At 47.8% G+C, this 22912-nt stretch overlaps 1 protein-coding gene across 11 annotated transcripts in view; it reads right to left on the reverse strand.

The window, feature by feature from the left end:
- Nucleotides 1-22912, reverse strand: part of EPHB2 (EPH receptor B2) — a 116670-nt gene that overhangs the window by 88997 nt on the left and 4761 nt on the right. The window lies entirely within an intron of this gene.

Below are 22912 nucleotides of genomic sequence, written 5' to 3' on the forward strand. Positions count from 1 at the left end.
GTCCGTCCGTCCCCCCCTCTTTATTCAGGTGGATTCTTCCTCCCTCCTTCTCTGGCTGAGGAATTCACCAGGGGTTTTCGGGTCTCCCCCCTCCCCCGCAGCATCATTACCTCATTAAATAAGCGTCCCCATTGACATCGGGTCTACCCCCTCCCCACGAGCTATACTGAGTGGAATTAATTGCCCAGATAATTAAATGCTTCTTTTTTTCCCTCCCCCTTTTTCCTTTTCGCAGGCCTCAAATCTTTCAAGTGCAAACGGCAGCCGCGCAGACACCAAAGTCTCCACGGCACACGACCTGCCACATCTCGCCACGCCGAGGCACCGGGTGCGAGGCAAGGCCACACACAAGGCAGAAGGGTGGCTTCGGGGCTGGGGCCTGGCGCTGCAGATGCAGATCCATAGGGATCTGCTCTGCCGAAATGGCAGTGAGAAGAGTAAAGTACAGTGGTTAGAGCGAGGCTTGCCTAGCCCTGCGCTCCCATGATCCAGTCGAGGAAACCTCATGGACAGTTCTTAGAAGGTGAGGTTCATAAGAACATCATACATGCATGCAGGATCTGTTGGAGTCAGAGTAGCAAAATCGCAGCTAAGAAGCTAAAATCATATATATGACTGACACCCTTCTTTGGAAATTAATCCCATGTCCAGACTTTAACATTCAAAAGCTTTACAGTGGTACCTCAAGTTACGGATGCTTCAGGTTACAGACGCTTCAGGTTACAGACTCCACTAACCCAGAAATAGTACCTCAGATTAAGAGCTTTGCTTCAAGATGAGAACAGAAATCGCACGGCGGCCGTGCAGCGGCAGCGGGAGGCCCCATTAGCTAAAGTGGTACCTCAGGTTAAGAACAGTTTCAGGTTAAGAACGGACGTCCAGAACAAATTAAGTTCTTAACCCGAGGTACGACTGTACTTGCAAAATATTTGAAGCACTATGTACACTGTGTACTGTAAACCGCCCAGAGGGGGCGGGTATAAATAATAAAATTATGACGATGGTGATGCCACTTTAAACAGTCGTGGTTTCCACGAAAGGATCCTGGCAGCTTTAGTTAACAAACAGTGCCGAGAGTTGTGAGAAGGCCCTTTCCCTCGCGGAGCTACCATGTATCTGCAGGCACTACTCGCGGGTATCTGGATATGACCGAATTCTCTGAAAAGCTTGGTGAAACGAAAATGTTTTGAGTACGTTTCAAAATAGAATAATTGTAGGTGCCTGTCTACAATTCAATAGAAACAGCATTCCAAATTACTGGTGCCACTAAGCTAAAAAGCTTTGGTTTGCATACGAAGTAGAGGAATATGTGAATAACTGTGGGAAAGTCAGGCCTGCTTCCTCAGATGATTACAATAATGTGGCTTGTGTTTAAGAGCCATGGTCCTAGACCGTTGAGGGCTTTATGCCCTAATTTCATTAATTATTACTATTAATGGCATATATAGGCCAACAAAGGTCCGTATAGTTAAAGCCACGGTTTTCCCAGTACTGATGTGTGGAAGTGAGAGCTGGACCATAAAGAAGGCTGATTGCCGAAGAACTGATGCTTTTGAATTATGGTGCTGGAGGAGACTCTTGAGAGTCCCATGGACTGCAAGAAGATCAAACGTACCCATTCTTAAGGCAATTAGCCCTGAGTGCTCACTGGAAGGACAGATCGTGAAGCTGAGGCTCCAATACTTTGGCCACCTCATGAGAAGAGAAGACTCCCTGGAAAAGACCCTGATGTTGGGAAAGATGGAGGGCACAAGGAGAAGGGGACGACAGAGGACGAGATGGTTGGATAGTGTTCTAGAAGCTACAAACATGAGTCTGACCAAACAGCGGGAGGCAGTGGAAGACAGGAGTGCCTGGCGTGCTCTGGTCCATGGGGTCACGAAGAGTCAGACACAACTAAATGACTAAACAACAACAGCCCACTTTTTCCTCCGAGGAGCTCAAAGTGGTGCACATTTAATCCCCGCAGCAAGCCTGTGAGGCAGATTGGGCTGAGAGGCAGTGACTGGCCTATGGTCACACCCAGTGAGATTTATGGCCGAGCAGGGATTCAAATCATTGTCTCCCAGGTCTTAGTCTGATGCTCTAACCACTACACCACACTGGTTCTCACTAGCAGTAATATTGGTTTGGTGATGTTCCGGCAAGCAGCGAGGCACTTTCAGCACCAAGGGTAATATGCTGATGTGGAGCTACTGCAGCCAAAAGGTCTGCTCAGTAAATGAGGACTCCGCCCAGGGTCTTTGAGACCTACAGGAAGTCCTGCAGGGTGTACATGCACTGACCTTGACTGCTCAGCTCCAGACAGATCCTGCTTCCTGCTAGGAAGCTGCTCAGAGGGTCAAAACCTCATGAAGATGAGCCAGGGCTGGGAGATATCCTGCCATACCCTCTCCGCAATTATTTGCTCTTGGCCTTCTGCATTTCCCCAACAGCCAAGAGCACTAGATTTTGGTGTTTTAACTGACAGGTTGCAAAGCAGGCAACTGTTGCCAGATCCGCACGGGCTTCTACCCAAGAAATGGCTGGCGAGGAGGACAAGCGAGAAGGAAAAGGGACTCCATTTTGGGATGCTCTGGCGGCAAGAGTGTGCGTATCGATGGCACAGGGGAGCACTAGCAGCAAAGCAGCAGGTGTACAAGCATGCAAGAAAACAGGATGCCAGGCTTGGTGGTGCTTTTGTCTCATCCAGCGGGGCTCTCCACGGGTGCTTACTTTCCTCTACAGTGGTACCTCGCGTTAAGTACTTAATTCGTTCCAGAGGTCTGTTCTTAACCTGAAGCACCACTTTAGCTAATGGGGCCTCCAGCTGCCGCTGCACCGCTGGAGCACAATTTCTTTTCTCATCCTGAAGCAAAGTTCTTAACCAGAGGTACTATTTCTGGGTTAGCGGAGTCTGTAGCCTGAAGCGTATGTAACCTGAAGCATATGTAACCTGAGATATCACATGTGCAATTCCATTCATGTGCAGCAGAAAAACAACAGTGGGCAGTCAAAATGCATGCGAGCATCTCTGTACCGCAAGGAGAATACACATGACAGTAGGATATTCCAAGGTAACTTTTTGATTAAGTTTGTATTTAACAACAAATCTACCTCATTCGCATTCTCTAAAACACAGCCACTCTTCAAAGTCCAAATTTGCCATGCAGTTCTCCAGCCAAGAAAGGGTTGCAAAAATGCACCCGCTTAGGAGGAAAGGCTATATTTGGGGCTTTTTATGGTGACAGCAGTCACGAAATTAAAAGACGCCTGCTTCTTGGGAGAAAAGCAATGACATCTTAAAAAGCAGAGACATCACCTTGCCAACATAGGTCCGTGTAGTTAAAGCTATGGTTTCCCCAGTAGTGGTGTATGGAAGTGAGAGCTGGACCATAAAGAAGGTTGATCGCCAAAGAATTGATGCTTTGAATTATGGTGCTGGAGGAGACTCTTGAGAGTCCCATGGACTGCAAGAAGATCAAACCTATCCATTCTGAAGGAAATCAACCCTGAGTGCTCACTGGAAGGACAGATCCTGAAGCTGAGGCTCCAGTACTTTGGCCACCTCATGAGAAGAGAAGACTCCCTGGAAAAGATCCTGATGTTGGGAAAGATGGAGGGCACAAGGAGAAGGGGATGGCAGAGGATGAGATGGTAGGACAGTGTTCTCGAAGCAACCAGCATGAGTTTGACCAAACTGCGGGAGGCAGTGGAAGACAGGAGGGCCTGATGTGCTCTGGTCCATGGGGTCACGAAGAGTCGGACACGACTAAACGACTAAACAACAACAAATTGGGGGGAAGGGAAAAAGGGGAGTGATGTGGAATGATCATAGAGGCGTATAAAGTTATGGTGCGGAGAAACATTTGTAGAAAGTTGAGGTTTGCATTGGATGCTCCGTCCACTTCTGTTTCTGGCCCCATCCACCAGTGACATGTGCCTCCCCTCCAAAGATTCTCCAGGAGGAAAAGTTGCCCTCAGGCTGAAAAACTTTCCCCACCCTTGCTTTATAGGCAACCTGGTGCACAGAAACTACTCTGCTGAAATTTTTCCTTGCTGTAAGGCAGAAAGGTGAGGGGAAGATTTGGCTGCTCCATTTCTACATGCGGGGATATTGTTAAGATGACAAGGACAGGGGAAGGTAGCCATCCAGCCTAGGTTTGATGCAAGGAGCCAAGACTGGAACCCACCACCCAGGGAATGGCCCTTGCATCAGCAAACATCACTTGTTTTCTTCTTGATCCAGGGATAGCCAACACCTGTCAGGTGTTGCAGCTTGCAGACTCTCCAAGTGCCCCTATTTTCCAGGGACAGTCCTGGATTTACAGAAGGCATCCTAGTTTCTGATTTGATCCCCGAATGGTTTGGTCCCACGTTTCCTAGAATGTCCCTATTTTCATTGGAGAAATGCTGGACGGTATGGAGTTATGTGAACCCCTGGACAAGGAGAAAGCAACTATACAACCTTTAGAAGACATCTGAAGGCAGCCTTGCATAGGGTAGTTTTCTAGATGTATAATGTTTAAGTGTGTGTGTGTGTGTGTGTGTGTGTGTGTGTGGTGTTGGAAACTGCCCAGAGTGGCTTGGGCAACCCAGTCAGATGGGCAGGGTAAAAAGTAATAATAATAATAATAAATTTTATTTATATCCCGCCCTCCCCAGCCGAAGCTGGGCTCAGGGTGGCTAACAACAATCAAAATAATCCAACGATTCTAAAAACATTTCATTATAAAAATTAATTAAAATCAAATTGATGGCAACCATTAAGCAAAATTCTGTGCAGATTGCCAGAGGAGGGGGTCAGAATATTATTATTATTATTGATGTTGTTATTATTGTTGTTGTCGTTGTCGTTGTTGTTGTTGTTGTTGTTGTTATGGATGTCCCTATTTTCATCAGAGAAATGTTGGAGGGTATGATCTTGAAAACGCCAGGCTGCTTGGGTTGCCTCCAGAACCAGTTTTGTGTCAGGCACTCGGGCCTGAGAGAGGACAATGGAAAGGCTGATTCATTGAAGATCCAGACTTTGACAGTATGGAGGAGGGGCCTGGTGACCTCCCTCACTAACAAGTAGCTCAGGACTGAGCAAATTTTGCCGTTTTCCTGATGGGTGGTGGTGCAATATTGGCCGCTGAGTGTCACATGACAATTTTTTTGGGCCAGGAGGATTATGGGTTGTTGTGTGGCTGTCCCATCCGGGACCACCTGCCCTAGCTTCAGATTGGCCCATGCCATGTGACCTCCCAGGCTTGCTGCATAGTTGGCACTGCATGTTGTTCCCTCATCTGAGCACCTGTAGGGAGCAACTCTTGGGACTGGCAAGGAGGACCCTCACTGCTCCTTGTAGGCTTGTATGTTTCCCCAGAACATGCAGTACAGGGTGATTGACATTTAATCCCACTGCATCAACCCTAAGATGAGGCGGGGCGGGGGCAGGCTCTGTATGAATAGGAGAAAAACCCTACAGCAGCGGTTCTCAACCTGTGGGTTCCCAGATGTTGTTAGACTACAACTCCCATCATCCCTGAGCTCTGGCCTTGCTAGCTAGGGATGATGAGAGTTGTTGTTCAACAACATCTGGGGACCCACAGGTTGAGAAAAGCTGCCCTACAGGAAGGTTTGCATCCCAACTCCTGCCAGAGGTACAGATTTTTGCGGTCTAGCCTGCTCTGCTCTGATTCCTCAGAGCCAGCCGCAGAACGGAGAACAGCTGTGCTAGCAGCTAAAGCAGGCAAACTGACCTAAATCTCCACTGAATGAGCCCAGGCTGGCCTAGCATCAGAGCAGGGAAAGCAAAGAAGTCCTTCCAAAACCCCGACCATCCCAGAAGGGTTTGAAGAACACAAAGAGAGCCCTGTTAGATCAAGCCAGTGGCCCATCTAGTAGTTATCGAGAGCCTTCCCTTCCATGAGTTTGCCACATCTTCATCTAAAGCCATCCAAGTCAATGGCCAGAGACACTAACGGCAGAACAACTCATGCAAATTTCACCCCTAGCTTGTACACACAAACACACACACACCCCTCTTAATCTTCCATCTAGCAAGAGTCCTCATCAGAGTTTGGGAATATGTGCCAGCCAGCCAGAGAGACCCAAGGTGGGTATCTTCTAGCAAGGTCAGTGAGGAGTGTTACCTGGGGAGAGAGGGTGTGGCTGGGGAGGGGTGTGTGGCCTGAGAGAGTCCCAAGGGCCAAGTGGCGAGTCCTGGAGGGCCGCATTTGGCACCCAGGGCTAAGGTTGCCTCCTGTTATCCTAGAGAGATGCTGCTGATTACTGTGGACCAGTCTTCCCCAACCTGGTGCCCTCCCAATGTGCTGGATGACAACCCCCACCCCATCAGTCCAATAATAACAACAATAATAATTATTAATAATAATTTATTATTTTTACCCCGCCCATCTGGCTGGGCTTCCCCGGTTACTCTGGGCCGCTTCCAACAAAGATCAAAAATACATTTAATGTCAGACATTAAAAACTTCCCTGAACAGGGCTGCCTTCAGATGTCTTCTAAATGTTAAAGGTAAAGGTAAAGGTACTCCTGCCCGTACAGGCCAGTCGTGACCGACTCTAGGGTTGTGTGCTCATCTCACTCAAGAGGCCGGGAGCCGGCGCCGTCCGAAGACACTTCCGTGTCACTTGGCCAGCGTGACGAAGCTGCACTGGTGAGCCAGCACCAGTGCCGCACATGGAAACGCCGTTTACCGCTATAAAGCGGTACCTATTTATCTACTTGCACTTAGGGGTGCTTTCGAACTGCTAGGTGGGCAGGAGCTGGGACCGAACAACGGGAGCTCACCCCGCCGTGGGGATTCAAACCACCGACCTTACGATCAGCAAGTCCTAGGCACTGAGGTTTTACCCACAGTGCCACCCGCATCCCTCCCACAGCGCCACCCTAAATCTAAATGTTAGGTAGTTGTTTATCTCTTTGACATCTGATGGGAGGGCGTTCCACAGGGCGGGTGCCACTACCGAGAAGGCCCTCTGCCTGGTTCCCTGTAACTTTGCTTCTCGCAGTGAGGGAACCGCCAGAAGGCCCTCAGCACTGGACCTCAGCGTCTGGGCAGAACAATGGGGGTGGAGATGCCCCTAGATTGTCCTAGATTGAAGCCAGCTGGATAAAGGAGGCTGCTATAGCCAAGCATGAATGAGCTGGGTGGCCCAATGAATTTGCAAAGTTGTAGAGTTGGAAGGGACCCCAAGGGTCATCTAGTCCATGTCCTTGCAGTGCAGGAATATTGTCTGTATGGGGACTGAAGCCATGACTCTGGCGTTATCAACGCTACACTCTAACCAACTGAGATAGCTAGGGATCTGACTTTTCAGCTCTGGCTCCAACCCCGCAGAGTGTGCATTCTTACCCTGCTTTCCCCTCTCCTTTCTCTGTCTCCCAGTGGTCTAACTCAGTTTAAGGCAGCTTCCTTTGCAAAAGTCCTTTTCCAAGCAAGGTGATCAGGAGGGGTGATAGCATAAGCAAGCCAAATTCACTGATTTCGGTGGCCGGGACATGAGAATACAGGGGAAATGGTAAAAGAATGACTGCAACACATTGATTTGCATCAAGCAGCCTTGTTGCAAGACACCATAGAGATGCACATGCTTTGCATACATTCCTTAGTGGAAGATCACATGTATGGCATGCATATTAGTTCATTTGAGTTTGCCATTCATAAGAACGCAAGGAGAATTCTGCTGGATCCATCTAGCGCAGCATCTTGTCTAAAGGCACTCACAGCAGCTTGGTTCCCATGCCCATATGCTTCATTCAGAAGGTGTGTATCTTAGTGATACTCCCTTAATCCAGCATTGTCACTGGAGGCTCAAGGGCCTTTGATGCCTTTTAATAGCTCTTCCTGGGTCGCTCCTGGACAGGGATAAGATTGGGGACGGTGTCCCATGCATTGGTAGCCTCAAGCTGGAATGTGTGCAAAGGAGGACAACTGAGATGATCAAGGGTCTGTAAACCGAGCCTTATGAGGAATGGTTGAGGGAGTTAGGCATGTTTAGCCTTTTAGAAGAGAAGGCTGAGAGGTGATATGATAGGCGTCTTCCAATATATGAATGGGAGATGGAGCAAGCTTCTTTTCTGCTGCTTCAGAGGGTAGGACCCAAACCAGTGGATTCAAATTATGAGAAAGGTGCCGCTGATTTTACTCACTCCAAAATCACAATGTGCAACCCTGGCAACCCTCACTCTAAATTAATGATTTGTCATATAAGAAAGGACTTCCTTTCATCTGTCCTAAATCTACTGCTCATTCATTTCACTGAATGCCTGAGTTATAGTATGTCAAGGGAGGGGGAAAAAACTTCTACTTTCTCCACACCACGCAGAAGTATATATATTTCAGTGACACAGGCACCCTTGCCATCTCTGAAAGCCTTTTGATGTATTGCAAATTAAAAGCATCATCTGCCTCTTGAACTTGAAACAGGGCTATGTAGAAATCTTAAATAACAAAACTGGGTCTCTTCTACATACCTCAAGGTGAAACCTCATTTCCCCCTTTTTTTTAGTATAACATGGCTTGATTGAAACACCTGTGCATCATGCAAGGGGTTAGGAATACCTGACAAGCAGAGGGTCAGGTAACATGAGCAGAATCTGACCCTGCCACACACACACACACACACACACACACACACAAACACAAACACACACCTTCTGCAACTTTAACCCACTTGAGAGAAAATGCTTAGCAATGCATGAGCTGCATTTAATGCAGGCTTGTAAGCTCGGTAGAGAGTAGGGATGGGCAAAAGATTTGAAGGAATTCAGAATTGGAAACTTCTGAGGGAAATCAGCCCTGAGTGCTCACTGGAAGGACAGATCCTGAAGCTGAGGCTCCAATACTTTGGAGCCTCAGCTTCAGGATCTGAAGACCCTAGTGTTGAGAAAGATTGAGGGCAGAAGGAGAAGGGGACGACAGAGGACGAGATGGTTGGACAGTGTTCTCGAAGCTACGAACATGAGTTTGACCAAACTGTGGGAGGCAGTGGAAGACAGAAGTGCCTGGCGTGCTCTGGTCCATGGGGTCACGAAGAGTCAGACATGACTAAATGACTAAACAACAACAACAGAATTGGAAACTGAAGCAAGATCTCTCCGAAGCAACCCAAAGTGAAGCAAGGATTCCAAGGAGCTTAAGGGTGCTTCTATGATCTGGATGTAGATCAAAGAAATTAGATATCAACGGTATTAGAAACTCAGATCTATAAGCTAGGCGCCAACTGGCTCCTTAAACCACAGCTGCCAAAACGGAATGCCTAGTTGCCCCTTTTTAGGGCTAGATGGCAGGAAAGTCACGTTTTTCAATACGACTTTTTGGTTACTGAAATTCATTCTGATTGTATAGATAAAACACCACGAATAGAATTTTACAGTGTGTGTTGTTAGTGTGCGAAAACAGGCAAAATCAAAGAAGAAGAAGAGAAGAAGAGTTTGGATTTAGTATCCCGCTTTATCACTACCCGAAGGAGTCTCAAAGTGGCTAACATTCTCCTTTCCCTTCCTCCCCCACAACAAACACTCTGTGGGGTGAGTGGGGCTGAGAGACTTCAAAGAAGTGTGACTGGCCCAAGGTCACCCAGCAGCTGCATGTGAAGGAGCGGGGAAGTGAACCCGGTTCACCAGATTACGAGTCCACCACTCTTAACCACTACACCACACTGGATCTCCAGGTATGCACCTCCAGATGGTGGAGACATCAGGCACTATCCTGGCACCCGGGTATCTTCACTTAGTTGCAACTGGCTGATAGCCAGGTGCAAAATGCGCCTGGTACCCGGTGAATTTCAAACCCTGGATAGGAAGCATGTTAAAGAATTTGCCTGAACCATGTGGCCTCTATATCCATGGACAGGAGGCAGGGAAATGCTTGCAAGCCCCGCTCCCAATGTCTGTGAGCATTGCTACATAAGCTCAATCTACAACCATCCTGATGTTGAGCAGAGAATATCCAAAGGCAGCTTCTACTTGTTTCGCGTGAATGCCTGTAGGATTATCTATGTGGTCAAACATCCGAATAAAGATAGATCTCCAGTCATGAGAGGTGTTCTACTTGCATTCAGATGAACATTAAATAGATCTCCCCTGCAGACCTTCTCTGCTCAACACAGGGTTGGTTGGGAACCGAGGAAGCCTCTGGTTTCCATCCCAAACATGGGATGAATGCATGGACATTAGCAATTGCTGCTTCCGTTTCCATTTTGGGATGTCAGAATTTTCCAGCATTCCTAGGAATAAACTACAGTGGGTGACGTGTGCAAGATTGTCAAAGACTAGAGCTAGGCAGATCCACCTTTCTCTAGTGCCCTAAGGAACGAGCTCGCTGCTGCGAAAGAAGTGCTCTTGTAGATGAGGCTGGAGGAAGGAGAACCATTGCAGAAAAGCAGATTCCGCGCACTGAATTCCCCACTGCCATCAGGAAGAGCCGGATCTGCCTTGTGTCAAGGAGGCCCAGTCCAAAACTTTCACCAATAGAGGGGTGAACGAGAGGCTGTTTCCAAACACGCAACGGTATGAATCATCCACATTTCCGAATCCCTGCGCTAAAAGAAATGTGCAGCGTAAGGAGACAGAATGCAGTGCCGGGAGCATATTCAGTGCTGAACAAAAGCATTAGGTGGGGAGGCTGGAGCGCAGAGGCAAATGTTCCCAACCCCGCTGAAGGCGAGCACAGCGAGTCTTGGCTTTGCACATGATCTCCGGCAAGAGGATTCCCGCTTCAAAAGTTGCACATCTCTCCCCCCCAAAAAATATGCCCAAATATGGCGTGATGTGTTTGATCTCCAGCTCTGTGCAAAAACAAAGGACCCTGAAACAGACAGCACTGGCAAGCTGTCTAGATTCGAGAAGGGTGTCCAAATCCCAGGATTTTCACTCAAGATGTTTCTCAGCACAGTCTCCCCCAGTTTTTTCATTTATTCTTACAGGACAACTGCAACTAGGAATATCCAGACTCTGCATCCCTCCGACCATGGCAGCAATCCCCCCAGCTCAAACAGAACACGACAAAACAATGGGCATGCAGCAGACTGCAACAGTTTATATAAGAAGAGCCTGCCTGGTTCAGGGCAAAGGGCAATCCAGCTCAGACTCCCATTTCCCACTGCATCAGGCAGAGATGATGTCGATATCTTACCTATCATTTCCCATAAGGTCCCAGGGAGGAGGACCGTATAAAAATGCAACAGGTTGCTTCCGATGTTAGCTCTACTCATGCTTGAAGTTGATGGGCATGGCATACAGGTCAGCTCATTTCAACAGGTCTACTCTGAGTAAGTCCGAGTTGGCTACAACCCATGATTAACATCTGTTAAAGCAACTTGCAATCAGAAGATGGGTCCTAAAGATGTACATATAGAATCAGTAAATCATAGACTTGTATAGTGGTACGTCGGGTTAAATACTTAATTTGTTCCGGAGGTCCGTTCTTAACCTGAAACTGTTCTTAACCTGAAGCACCACTTTAGCTAATGGGGCCTCCCGCTGCCGCTGCGCCGCCACTGCATGATTTCTGTTCTCATCCTGAAGCAAAGTTTTTAACCCGAGGTACTATTTCTGGGTTAGCGGAGTCTGTAACCTGAAGCGTATGTAACCTGAAGCGTATGTAACCTGAAGCATATGTAACCTGAGGTACCACTGTGTAGTTGGGATGGACCCCAAGGATCATCTGGTCCAACCCCCTGCAATTTAGGAATCACAGCTAAAAAATCCCTGACAGAGGAACACCTGACTTCTCTTTAGAAACCTCCAATGAAACAGAGTCTAACACATTCTGGGGTAGTCCATTCCACTGTCAACCAGCTTTTACCATCAGAAAGTTCTCCTGATGTTAAGTCGGGATCACTCTTCTTGTAATTTGAATCCTTTGGCTTGTGTCCTACCCTCTAGAGCAGCAGAGAGAGAAAGATTTGCTCCATCTTTCATACGTGTGTGTGTGTGTTTGTGTGTGTTAAAGGTCAAAGTAAAGAGGTCCCTTCAGCATAAGACAATCACTGTATGATAATGTACTGGACTCACCTCTGTGAGGAGGGTATCCCACAGTTTAAGGGCTGCCAGAGAGAATGTCCTCTCCCAGTCCACAACTTCCTCCAAACTTCCAAGGGCAGTGGAACTACCAAGAAGCCCCCACAGATGCATCTTGGTATCCCACAAGGGTCCTCAACTGTCCACAAAATCTGGATATTATGACCTCTGAACATGACTGCATGGCTACCAGGTACTACCAGGGCTCCACATCTACAAAATAATGAAAGGGTTGTCCTCCATCCTGCAGTCTTGCCCCCATCAAGGTTGCAACCCCCCCCCCAATTGATACTTTGGGGCACCTGAAAAAAACAAGCACTTGGGGTCTTCAAGCCAACAGGGGGCTCAGTACACACAAACATTCTGCCCCCCTGCAAGGGACAAGACAAAGCGATGAATTCTAGAGATGAGTTCTGAAGTCACGTTCCAGGAGTCATCGTGGAGAGCCCTCCTCCCACACTCTTATCCCAACAAAGGCCACCAGAGCAATCTCCATCCTCCAGCAGAAGCCCTCAGCCAAAAAGAAAGGTCCTTCGGCTGCTTAATGGACCCTTTATAGAGTCTTTTACAGGGAGGGCGGGTAACATAATCCCAGCCTCAACATTTCTTTTGACTGCTCTGCGAGGTTTCAGCTGTGATTCAACTGTTGGCGAAGTCCCACGACCCATAAAACACACACAGAGAGAGCCCAGCACTGCAGAGGAAGCCCCGGGGTATAGCAATGAACTCAGTCAAAGGCCACGTAACCAGACTGATCTGGGGGATGGCAGGGGGGCTCAGCTGCAGATCCACACTGCTTGGATGATGAGGGGTGGGGAGTGGAGAGATACCCCACTCCAAGGTTCCCCATAGCCCATGATATTCTGTCCAGAATAAAACTGACGGCTACATCGCTGCTCTCGCTATCAGAGAGAACTGACATCTCTGCAGGGGGAGGCACCCTCTTTTAATGGGATGCAGGGCACTTCCAATGGGGGGGGGCAGAAGAACACCAGAAGAGCCTGCTGGATCAGGCCAACGGACAACCTAGTCTGGCACCCTGTTCTGCCAGTCGGATGGACTCCTGTTCTAACATGTGTTCATTAGGAACATCTGCAGATCAGCAAGAGAGCTGGAGCACTGCATGCAGAACAGCTCAGGTGCAACCTCCAACATAGGAAGCTGCTTTTTGTGGAGTCAAATTACTGGTCCGTCTACCTCAGTATTATCTACACTGACCGGCAGCAGCTCATGAAGATGCTTCCAGCAGAAGCGCTTCCCAGCCCTACATGGAGATTGAACCTGGGACCTTCTGCATGAAAAGTAGATTCTTTCTCTCCTAAAGGTAAAGGTAAAGGGAGCCCTGACCATTAGGTCCAGTCGTGACTGACTCTGGGGTTGCGGCGCTCATCTTGCTTTATTGGCCAAGGGAGCCAGCATACAGCTTCTGGGTCATGTGGCCAGCATGACTAAGCCACTTCTGGCGAACCAGAGCAGCGCACGGAAACGTCATTTACCTTCCCGCCGGAGTGGTACCTATTTATCTACTTACACTTTTGAGTACTTTTGAACTGCTAGGTTGGCAGGAGCAGGGAGCGAGCAATGGGAGCTTACCCTGTCACAGGGATTCAAATCACTGACCTTCTGATCAGCAAGTCCTAGGCTCTGTGGGTCTAGTCCTTAACCCACAGCGCCACCTGCATCCCCCTTAGCCTTTCCCAATACCTGGGCATCTCCAGGTAAGGCCAAGAGTGCCCCCTGGCTGCCTGCCACTATCATAAATACATGACCTGCTGTGCTGTATTTAGAGAGCAACGTCTACAGGTACTTCACCATCGCAAATGTCTTTTTAAGCCATTCTGATAACTATGGTATTTAGGCACATCTGTTTGTAGTAAGTGCAGTTTTCATTTTTAAATCAGGTTATTTAATTCTTTTTAAAGGCGTGTGAGAGGGGAGGGTGAAGGAGAGAGAGAGAGGCTGGCTATAATTGATTTTTTTTAATTAAAAATCCAATTTAAAGTTTAAGCAAATCTTTCCTGTAATTATTGCTCGAAGCATCCAAAGTGTTTTTGCCCTGGATTCAGGCTTGCTGGTGTCCTCATTTGCCAGAGCACTTCAAGGTCAATATCAATCACACATTTAATGCATAAATAGAAATTGTTATTAATAATGTTGATCATCACCCTAATCACAGCCACCACCATCTAGCAGGGTATCTAACGTACTGAAACAGGGATGGGGAACCTCAGCTCCAGCAGCCAAATGCGGCCCTCCAGGCCCTTCTATGTGGCCCTCAGGCCTTGCCAGCCACACCCCCTTCTCCCAAGGCCACACCCCTCACCAGTCCTCCTTTCTTGCTTTTCCCTGGCTAGAGTGGGTCCTTGAACTCTGACAATTCTTCTTGCTTGCCTGGGGGGAGGATAGAGAGGCGGCTGTCAGGGTTTGCAGAACCTCGCCTACTATACAGTTGTTAAAATTCACACCCACTTTTCCTTCTAGCCTGCCAACCCCTGGCAGGTGGCCCCTGGAAGGCTGCCCAGATGAGAATCTGGCCGTCAGACTAAAAAAGCTCTCCCCACCCCGTACCAAAAGGCCACCTCTCGCAGTGCCCATTCAGTCTCTTCTTGAAACCCTTCAGGAAAGTGAATCGCCCAGGCTGCATGGCTGATCTTATCACTTCAAACATTCTGACACTGCTTAGCCCAGATCTGTCTTCCTTGTCCTACCTTTGGTGGATAAAAAACAACAACGATTCTCCCTCTCCTTTCTGACATGCTTTTAAATATTTGAAAGGGGAGCGAGGAGGGGGAAAGAAGTCAAAGTGCTTTGTATTCTCCAGATTTGGCAGCCCCAGACCTGTCTGCTTTCCCTCACAAAACTCACCTGGGATCTTCCGCCACTATTTGATGGGATGCTGGCAGATGCCACTGAGGACCATGGCTGCAGAATGGACTTTCAACAGGGGCTGAACAATAAGGGCTCTTCTAAGGTTGCAATTGGACCATAAAGAAGGCTGATCGCCGAATAATTGATGCTTTTGAATTATGGTGCTGGAGGAGACTCTTGAGAGTCCCATGGACTGCAAGAAGATCAAACGTATCCATTCTTAAGGAAATCAACCCTGAGTGCTCACTGGAAGGACAGATCCTGAAGCTGAGGCTCCAATACTTCGGCCACCTCATGAGAAGAGAAGACTCCCTGGAAAAGACCCTGATGTTGGGAAAGATGGAGGGTACAAGGAGAAGGGGACGACAGAGGGTGAGATGGTTGGATAGTGTTCTCAAGCTACCAGCATGAGTTTGACCAAACTGCGGGAGGCAGTGGAAGACAGAAGTGCCTGGCGTGCTCTGTTCCATGGGGTCATGAAGCGTCGGACACGACTAAACGACTAAACAACAACAACAACAAGGTTGCAATCCTGAACACAATAGGAGTAAGCATGCAATGTGATTGTGCTGTAGCTCAGCAGTAGAGCATCTGGCTTGGATTCAGAAGGTCCTAGGTTAAAGCCTTGGTATCACCAGGCTGAGGGAGTTCTGGCCTGAAGGCAGTGTGCTTTAGTGGTTAGTGCGTTGGAGACCAAGATTTCAGTCCCCACTCAACTATAAAGCTCACTGTGCCTTCCACCATATTATTATTATTATTATTATTATTATTATTATTATTATTTACACTGTTATATACCACTCTTCATCCATAGATCCCAGGGCAGTTCACAGCATAAAAATACAAGATAAAAATACAAAACAAAAACAAAACAAAACAATAACTGCCCCTCCCATAAACGTATAGGATCATAGAATCAAAGAACTGTAGAGATGGAAGGGACCGTGAGGGTCATCTAGCCCAACCCCCTGCAATGCAGGAATCTTTTGCCCAACATGGGGCTCAAACCTATAACCCTGATATTAAGAGTCTCATGCTCTACTAATTTAGCTGTCTGTCAGGGACTGTGCTGAGGAGAACTGCACTGAGGAGGAATGGCGGAAGCCTCCCCCACCCTCTGCTCCTGCTCTTCTGAATCTCCTGAATCTTCTCAGGAGCAGGAGGACAGTATAGATTTGAAACAGTGGCTTAAAGAGGGGCATAGTTCAGAAGGCAGAAGCTGGGAGATACTGGATGGGGAACAGCTACGAGAGAAAACACTGGAAGAGAGAGGGTTAACAGATTCACAGTCATTGGACAGCATTCCTCCGCTCTCCCCAAGGTCAAGAAGAGAGTCTCAGAACAGAAAGCGCAGAATGGTATAAGCTTGGATGACAAGACATAGGAGTGACGTAGATTAATAGGGACAAAAGGGGTGTGAGCCTTAATTGGGAGCACCACCATTCCTAGGTAGATGCTTTCCTTTGTCCCTCTCTGTGTTTACTAAAGAAACTAACTTGTAAGAGTTTCCTTTTGTTTGATGTGCTTATTTACAGGGGAGGAAGCTGATTCCCTGAAGCCTAACACTATCCTATATGTATTATATCACAGGGTTGTTGCGAGACTAAAATTTGGAGAAGAGACCCATTTCACACCACCGTGGGCCCCTTGGCGCATGTAAGGAATTAAAAGTTAAAATAAACCCTGGAGAGTTGCTGCCAGTCAGAGTAGACAATACTGACTTAATTGAACGAGCAGTCCGAATCAGCATGAGGCAGTTTCCTATGGTGGGAAGGGTCAGTGCTCTATGGTAGATCCCAAGCTCAGTCCTTGGCATCTCCAGATATAGCTAGGAATGTCCCCCTGTTTGGAACCCTTAAGAGGTGCTGCCTGTCAGTGTAGACCATACTGGACTAGATGGAGCAATGATCTAATTCACTTGTGAGGCAATCTCCTATATTGGGAGGAATGCACAGTAAAATGCTGGTTATTTTTTGCTTTTTTAAACGCAAACTGATTCAGAGAGATGGAGAACCGGATGTAAGATTGGGAAAAAAAAGAAAACCAAGAGACACCAACATTGACAAATCCCATCACAAGCTGTGAAGCCTCCTGCCATGTCAGTGACAGCTTTGCTCCTTCTTGAGCCTGAGCAATGGACCTTGAACAGCTCTGGAGCTCAGATGTTGCATGCAAGCAAATCCTTGCTCTTTATTCTTTTATTGAATTTGTAGCCTGTCCTCTCTCCCCAAGGACCCCAGGTCGGTAAACAGATACACAACTTAAAAACAAAATGCAAAAACTATCTGAAACATTCCCCCCCCCAAAAAACCCCATTTATAATGTGCTCTTCTGCCACTGCTCTGTGAGCCCTCCTATCACGACTTCACCCCCTCTGACTTCTCATGTCTTGGGGGTCAATTTGTAAACCGGCCCCCAGCCTGAAAAACAGGTCACACACCAACTCAGTGAATCACCTTTCGCTCCTGGATCTGAAGTTGAAGCGAAACAGGCATGAAGCCAAATGTGGATAGATAAAAGTTTTTTCGTCTGTGCTAGAACTCGTGGACATCCACCGAAGCGGAATGTTGGAAGAGTTGGGACAGAGAAAATAACTTCGTGCCGTTAATCTGTGGAACTCGCTCCCCCAGGAACCAGTGATGGCCACCGATTTGGATGGCCGTAAAAGAGGATGGGACAAATTCATGGAGGAGAGAGCAATCAAGGGCTCCTAGTCGTGATGGCTATTCTCTGCCTGCACGGTTAGAGGCAGCAATGCTTCTGAATGCCAGTTGCTGGAAACCACGAGAAGGAAGCTGGAATTCTGCTTATGGGTTTCCCATTAGGACATCTGGTCAGCCACTGTGAGAACAGGATGCTGGACTAGATGGGCCACTGGCCTGACCCACCAACAAGCTCTTTTTGTGCTCTTATGTTCTCATATATCTCCTTACACTCCGTCTCCAAGCTGTTACGAACAGCCAACCTTTCAGTTTCAACATAAAGCCCAGTTTTCCCTTCTCTCTTCCTTCTGAACCCCAAATTCAATTTGATTAACATCCAGCCAATGGAAAACTTCCGGAGAACTTGACATTTTGTTCACAATTTTGTGACATTTTAATTCAGGGATAAGGAGCATCAGGTCTGGTGACTAAATGCAGCCCTCTGGTCCTCTTCCTCTAGCTCTCTGCACTCTCCCAAACCACCCCTCCTCTTCCCAGTCCACATCTGGCCCTGCTCTACACCCTCCAGAGTGTTTTTACCTGGCTGGACTTTGTCCTTGAACTCTAATGATGCTTCTTGGAGGACAGGGAGGGAGGGCTGAGAATAGCTAGGGTACTATGCAAAGATAAACCTTATATGTGTTTCTCTGCCCACTTCTGCCTCTGTCCTGTCTGAGAGCCAGTGTTGTGTAGTGGTTAAGAGCAGTGGACTTGTAATCTGGTGAACCGGGTTCGTGTCTCCGTTCCTCCACATGCAGCTCCTGGGTGACCTTGGGCTAGCCACACTTCTTTGAAGTCTCTCGGCCCCACTCACCTCACAGAGTGTTTGTTGTGGGGGAGGAAGGGAAAGGAGAATGTTAGCCACTTTGAGACTCCTTCAGTAGTGATAAAGCGGGATATCAAATCCAAACTCTTCTTCTCTTCTTCTGCTGTTGATATGCAGCCCCCGGAAGGTTACCCAGAAAGGTATGTGGCCCTTAGTAGTTAAGACCCCTGTCTGAGATCCAGCAAACCCACTAGGTAGACCAATGCTGTGACACAGTGTAAGGCAGATTTCTGTGCAGATTAGCAGCATCTGAAGCTCAGCTGCATGCAAGAGCTTTTGAGTGCAATCCCTGACATCCCCCAGTAAGGATGGACATGGGACTACAATTCCCATCGACCATTGGAGATACAGGCTGATGGGAACTGGAGTCCAACAGTCTGTCTGGAGGCCACTCCATTTGCATCTCCATCATCCCAAATGTAGACAACTCTGAGTCAGACAAACCAACGACCTGACTCAACACAAGGCACTTCCTGATGTTGCAGTGCAAGAATGACATACCCTTTCCCAGCTTCCCATCATCTGTTGTCTCCCTCCTGCCTATTTTTAGACTGTAAACTGCTCAGAGGCCTGGACCTGTCATCTCATTCTTTCTCCAGAGCAACTTACGTGGATGGTGCTGTCTAAATCACTGGCATCATCAGTGCTGCCGGCCTATCAGGACTCTTCCCTTCACCCCGTGACCCAAAAGAGAAACACCCTCCTGTTGCCACCAATGACAAGAGGTATTCTCTCTCCCCCCCCCCCCCAATTCTTGGTGGATGTGAAAAGGGGAGATAAAGAGCAGGATTCTCCCTCCACTTCCTATTTTAAAAACAGTAGATCCTGTCACCAGATGCAAAAGGAACTTTCCCTTGTTCACCTTCCACGAATAAAGAGGACTCTCTCTCTCTCTATTCCAAACCTGGATGTGCTGATCTAAAAATATTTAGCGTAAATATTTTAGATGCAGGTCGTTGCATTTCAGATGGAGACCTTTAGTGCCATCGCAGATGCCACTGAAGATGGGGTAGCTGTCACCAGCCTCAGATGGTTCCAGATTCAAATGTGGGATTTAAATGTGCACATGCGATCACACTCTTGTCTTTCTTTGACATTAACATTTCCCTGTTTATGTCTAGCAGTGGGAGATCTCCCACGACTGCAGCCAGGGCCACTCTTTCCCTGCCCATCTGTTTCTTTTGTGATTCTGCTTGGCTCTGCAAAGCATTATCTTTGAAAGCATCAGCAATGCACACACCGCAGGCCAGTCGAGTGTTTCTGTTTCATTTTCTGTTTCTCAAAGCAGCCTGCTTTGCTTCTATCCGGGGAAGAGATCTGTGTCACGGGATGCCTTCTCCAGACAGATGGCATAGGATTAGAACCCACAGCCCTTCATTCAAGAACGCCAGTGCAAATATCCAAAGGACACAGCTGGGAAGGTCCCAGGAGAGACAAGCTTAAGCCTAACAGGTATTACTGGTTGGTGCTTTTGAGGCAGCTTAATTCCTTCTCTGTAGGGACGCAGGTGGCGCTGTGGGTAAAAGCCTCAGCGCCTAGGGCTTGCCGATCGAAAGGTTGGCGGTTCGAATCCCTGCGGCGGGGTGCGCTCCCGCTGCTCGGTCCCAGCGCCTGCCAACCTAGCAGTTCGAAAGCACCTCCGGGTGCAAGTAGATAAATAGGGACCGCTTACCGGCGGGAAGGTAAACGGCGTTTCCGTGTGTGGCTCTGGTTCGCCAGATGCAGCTTTGTCACGCTGGCCACGTGACCCGGAAGTGTCTCCGGACAGCGCTGGCCCCTGGCCTCTTAAGTGAGATGGGCGCACAACCCCAGAGTCTGTCAAGACTGGCCCGTACGGGCAGGGGTACCTTTACCTTTTTAATTCCTTCTCTAAAGTGGGAATGAGGAACTTCTACCCCTCCAAATGATGGGAGCTGCAGCCCATCACCATTTAGAGGGCCACATGTTTCCCGTTCAAGTTCTACATCTGGTCTACACCTGGCCCTCCAGATATTGTTGAACTACTGGTGACTGGGAGTGGCCGCCGGGACCACATAACACCAGTTCTGAGAGATTTGCATTGGCTCCCAGTACATTTCCGAGCACAATTCAAAGTGTTGGTGCTGACCTTTAAAGCCCTAAACGGCCTCGGTCCTGTATACCTGAAGGAGCGTCTCCACTCCCATTGTTCAGCCTGGACACTGAGATCCAGCACTGAGGGCCTTCTGGCGGTTCCCTCATTGCAAGAAGTAAGGTTACAGGGAACCAGACAGAGGACCTTCTCGGTAGTGGCGCCCACCCTGTGGAACACCCTCCCTTCAGATGTGAAGGAAATAAGTAGCTATCCTATTTTTAAAAAGACATCTGAAGGCAGCCCTGTTCAGGGAAGTTTTTAATATTTAATGTTGTATTGTTTTTAATACTTGATTGGGAGCCGCCCAGAGTGGCTGGGAAAACTCAGCCAGATGGGCGGGGTAGAAATAATAAATTATTATTATTATTATTATTATTATTGTTGTTGTTGTTGTTGTTGTTGTTGTTGTTGTTGTTGTTACTACTACTACTACTACAACTCCCATCATCCCTGGTCACTGGCCATGCTTGCTGTTGCTAATGGGGATTGTTCACTGCAATACAGTATCTACATCTCTGCCATCTTAGAGGCATTGAAAGGGAAGGAAGCATTTTGCTTTTGTGTAACAGCTCCCCCCCCCCTCTCTCCACACACACACTACTGTTCACGCTGACTTTGGTGAAAATAAAAAGCTTCAGGTGTTATGAAACCTTTAACCGCCTTAGGCCACAGATCCCAAAACTAGTGCATGCAGTGTTCCACGTAAATTCTGAATCTGAACTCTGCACCCCACCACAATGGTCAAAATCCAGGTGCTTTAGCCTTGTTGGCAACTCTTGTTTTGATTTTTTTATAAGGTGCTGAACATGACCAATCTTAAGCTGGGACCTCTCAAATATTGCCAAACACATCAATTGAATGCAACTCTAGAAGAGAATAGCGTTAAGTGCTGCAGCTTAGATTTGGGTGTCTGCTTTGCATGCAGAAAGTTCCAGGTTCATTCCTCCAAGTAGGCTGCAAGAGCCTCCTGGTCTGAAACTTGAGAGAGCCTTTGCTGCCAGTCCCAAGAAAAGCTTTGCTGAAAAGGAAAAAGGGGGGAAAGAGCCCTGCTGAACCACCACTTTCTGCTGGAATAAGATCCATAGTTTAACCACATGAAGAAGTCCTTTGTTTTCTCTGTCCTGAACCTTCCAACATTCATTGGGTGTCCACAGGTTCTGCTGTTGTGTGTGTGAGAGAGAAACTTTCCTCTATCTCCTTACTCCATGCCAGGCACCATTTCATAAACTTCAGTCATAACACCTCACCCCATACTCGCCTTTTCTGTAAACTAAAAAAGCTCCAAAACTTCAGGCTTTCCAAATCATGGTTAACATAATCCACTATGACCTCAAGATCTTGTGATCCAGGAAAACAATTCTCTTCTTCCTATACCCTTTTCATACCATGTCCAAGACTGAAAGCCATTGCATGTTAACTCTTAAATGCTGTCAAAAAAAAGGAAAGTGTGCATCATGTCAGCTACCAAACATCATCAGTTATATTGCATGCCGGCTTGTCACAGATAGTCAAATACCATGGGCAAGAGCTAAGCGTGGACCCATCAAGTTAATGAACACAACTAACTTAGGTCACAAGGGGTCTGCTCTGAGTAGGACTTGCTAACCAATACAAAACACTCAATGAATGTTTGGTGAATACAGGGGGCATCAACACCTGAAAAGGTGAATTCAGAACGTCAGGTACAAGAGCTCTATTGGATCAAGACACAGGGGGCCCTTCTAAATGTCCGCCATCCTATTCTCATTATCAGTGTTAGAAAATAGCCAGGCGCTAAGCGCATTTTGCAACTGGAGTGGGTCCAATTGCGACCACATGGAGATCTCTGGGTGCCAGACTGAGGAAAGCAAAATGTTGCTGAGGGAAGGATCTGAAATATTTTCCTTGAAGCTTGAATTTGTTTCATTCTGGGTTGTTTCATTTGATGTTTTAATGTGTTGCAAACCACTTTGTGATTTGTTCTTTAAAATATAAAGTGGTATAGAAATGAAAATACTACTACTACTACTACTAATAATAATAATAATAATAATAAGGTAAAGGTACCCCTGCCCATCAGGGCCAGTCGTGTCCGACTCTAGGGTTGCACGCTCATCTCGCTCAAGAGGCTGGGAGCCGGCGCCGTCCGAAGACACTTCTGGGTCACGTGGCTAGCATGACTAAGCTGCATCTGGCAATCCAACACCAGCGCCGCACACGGAAATGCCATTTACCTTCCCACTAGAAAGCAGTCCTTATTTATCTACTTGCACTTAGGGGTGCTTTCGAACTGCTAGGTAGGCAGGAGCTGGGACCGAACGACGGGAGCTCACCCTGCCGTGGGGATTCGAACTGCCGACCTTTCGATCGGCAGGTCCTAGGCTCTGTGGTTTAACCCACAGCGCCACCTG

The sequence above is a fragment of the Podarcis cretensis genome (assembly GCF_951804945.1).
Source record: "Podarcis cretensis genome assembly, chromosome: 8".
Taxonomy (NCBI): domain Eukaryota; kingdom Metazoa; phylum Chordata; class Lepidosauria; order Squamata; family Lacertidae; genus Podarcis; species Podarcis cretensis.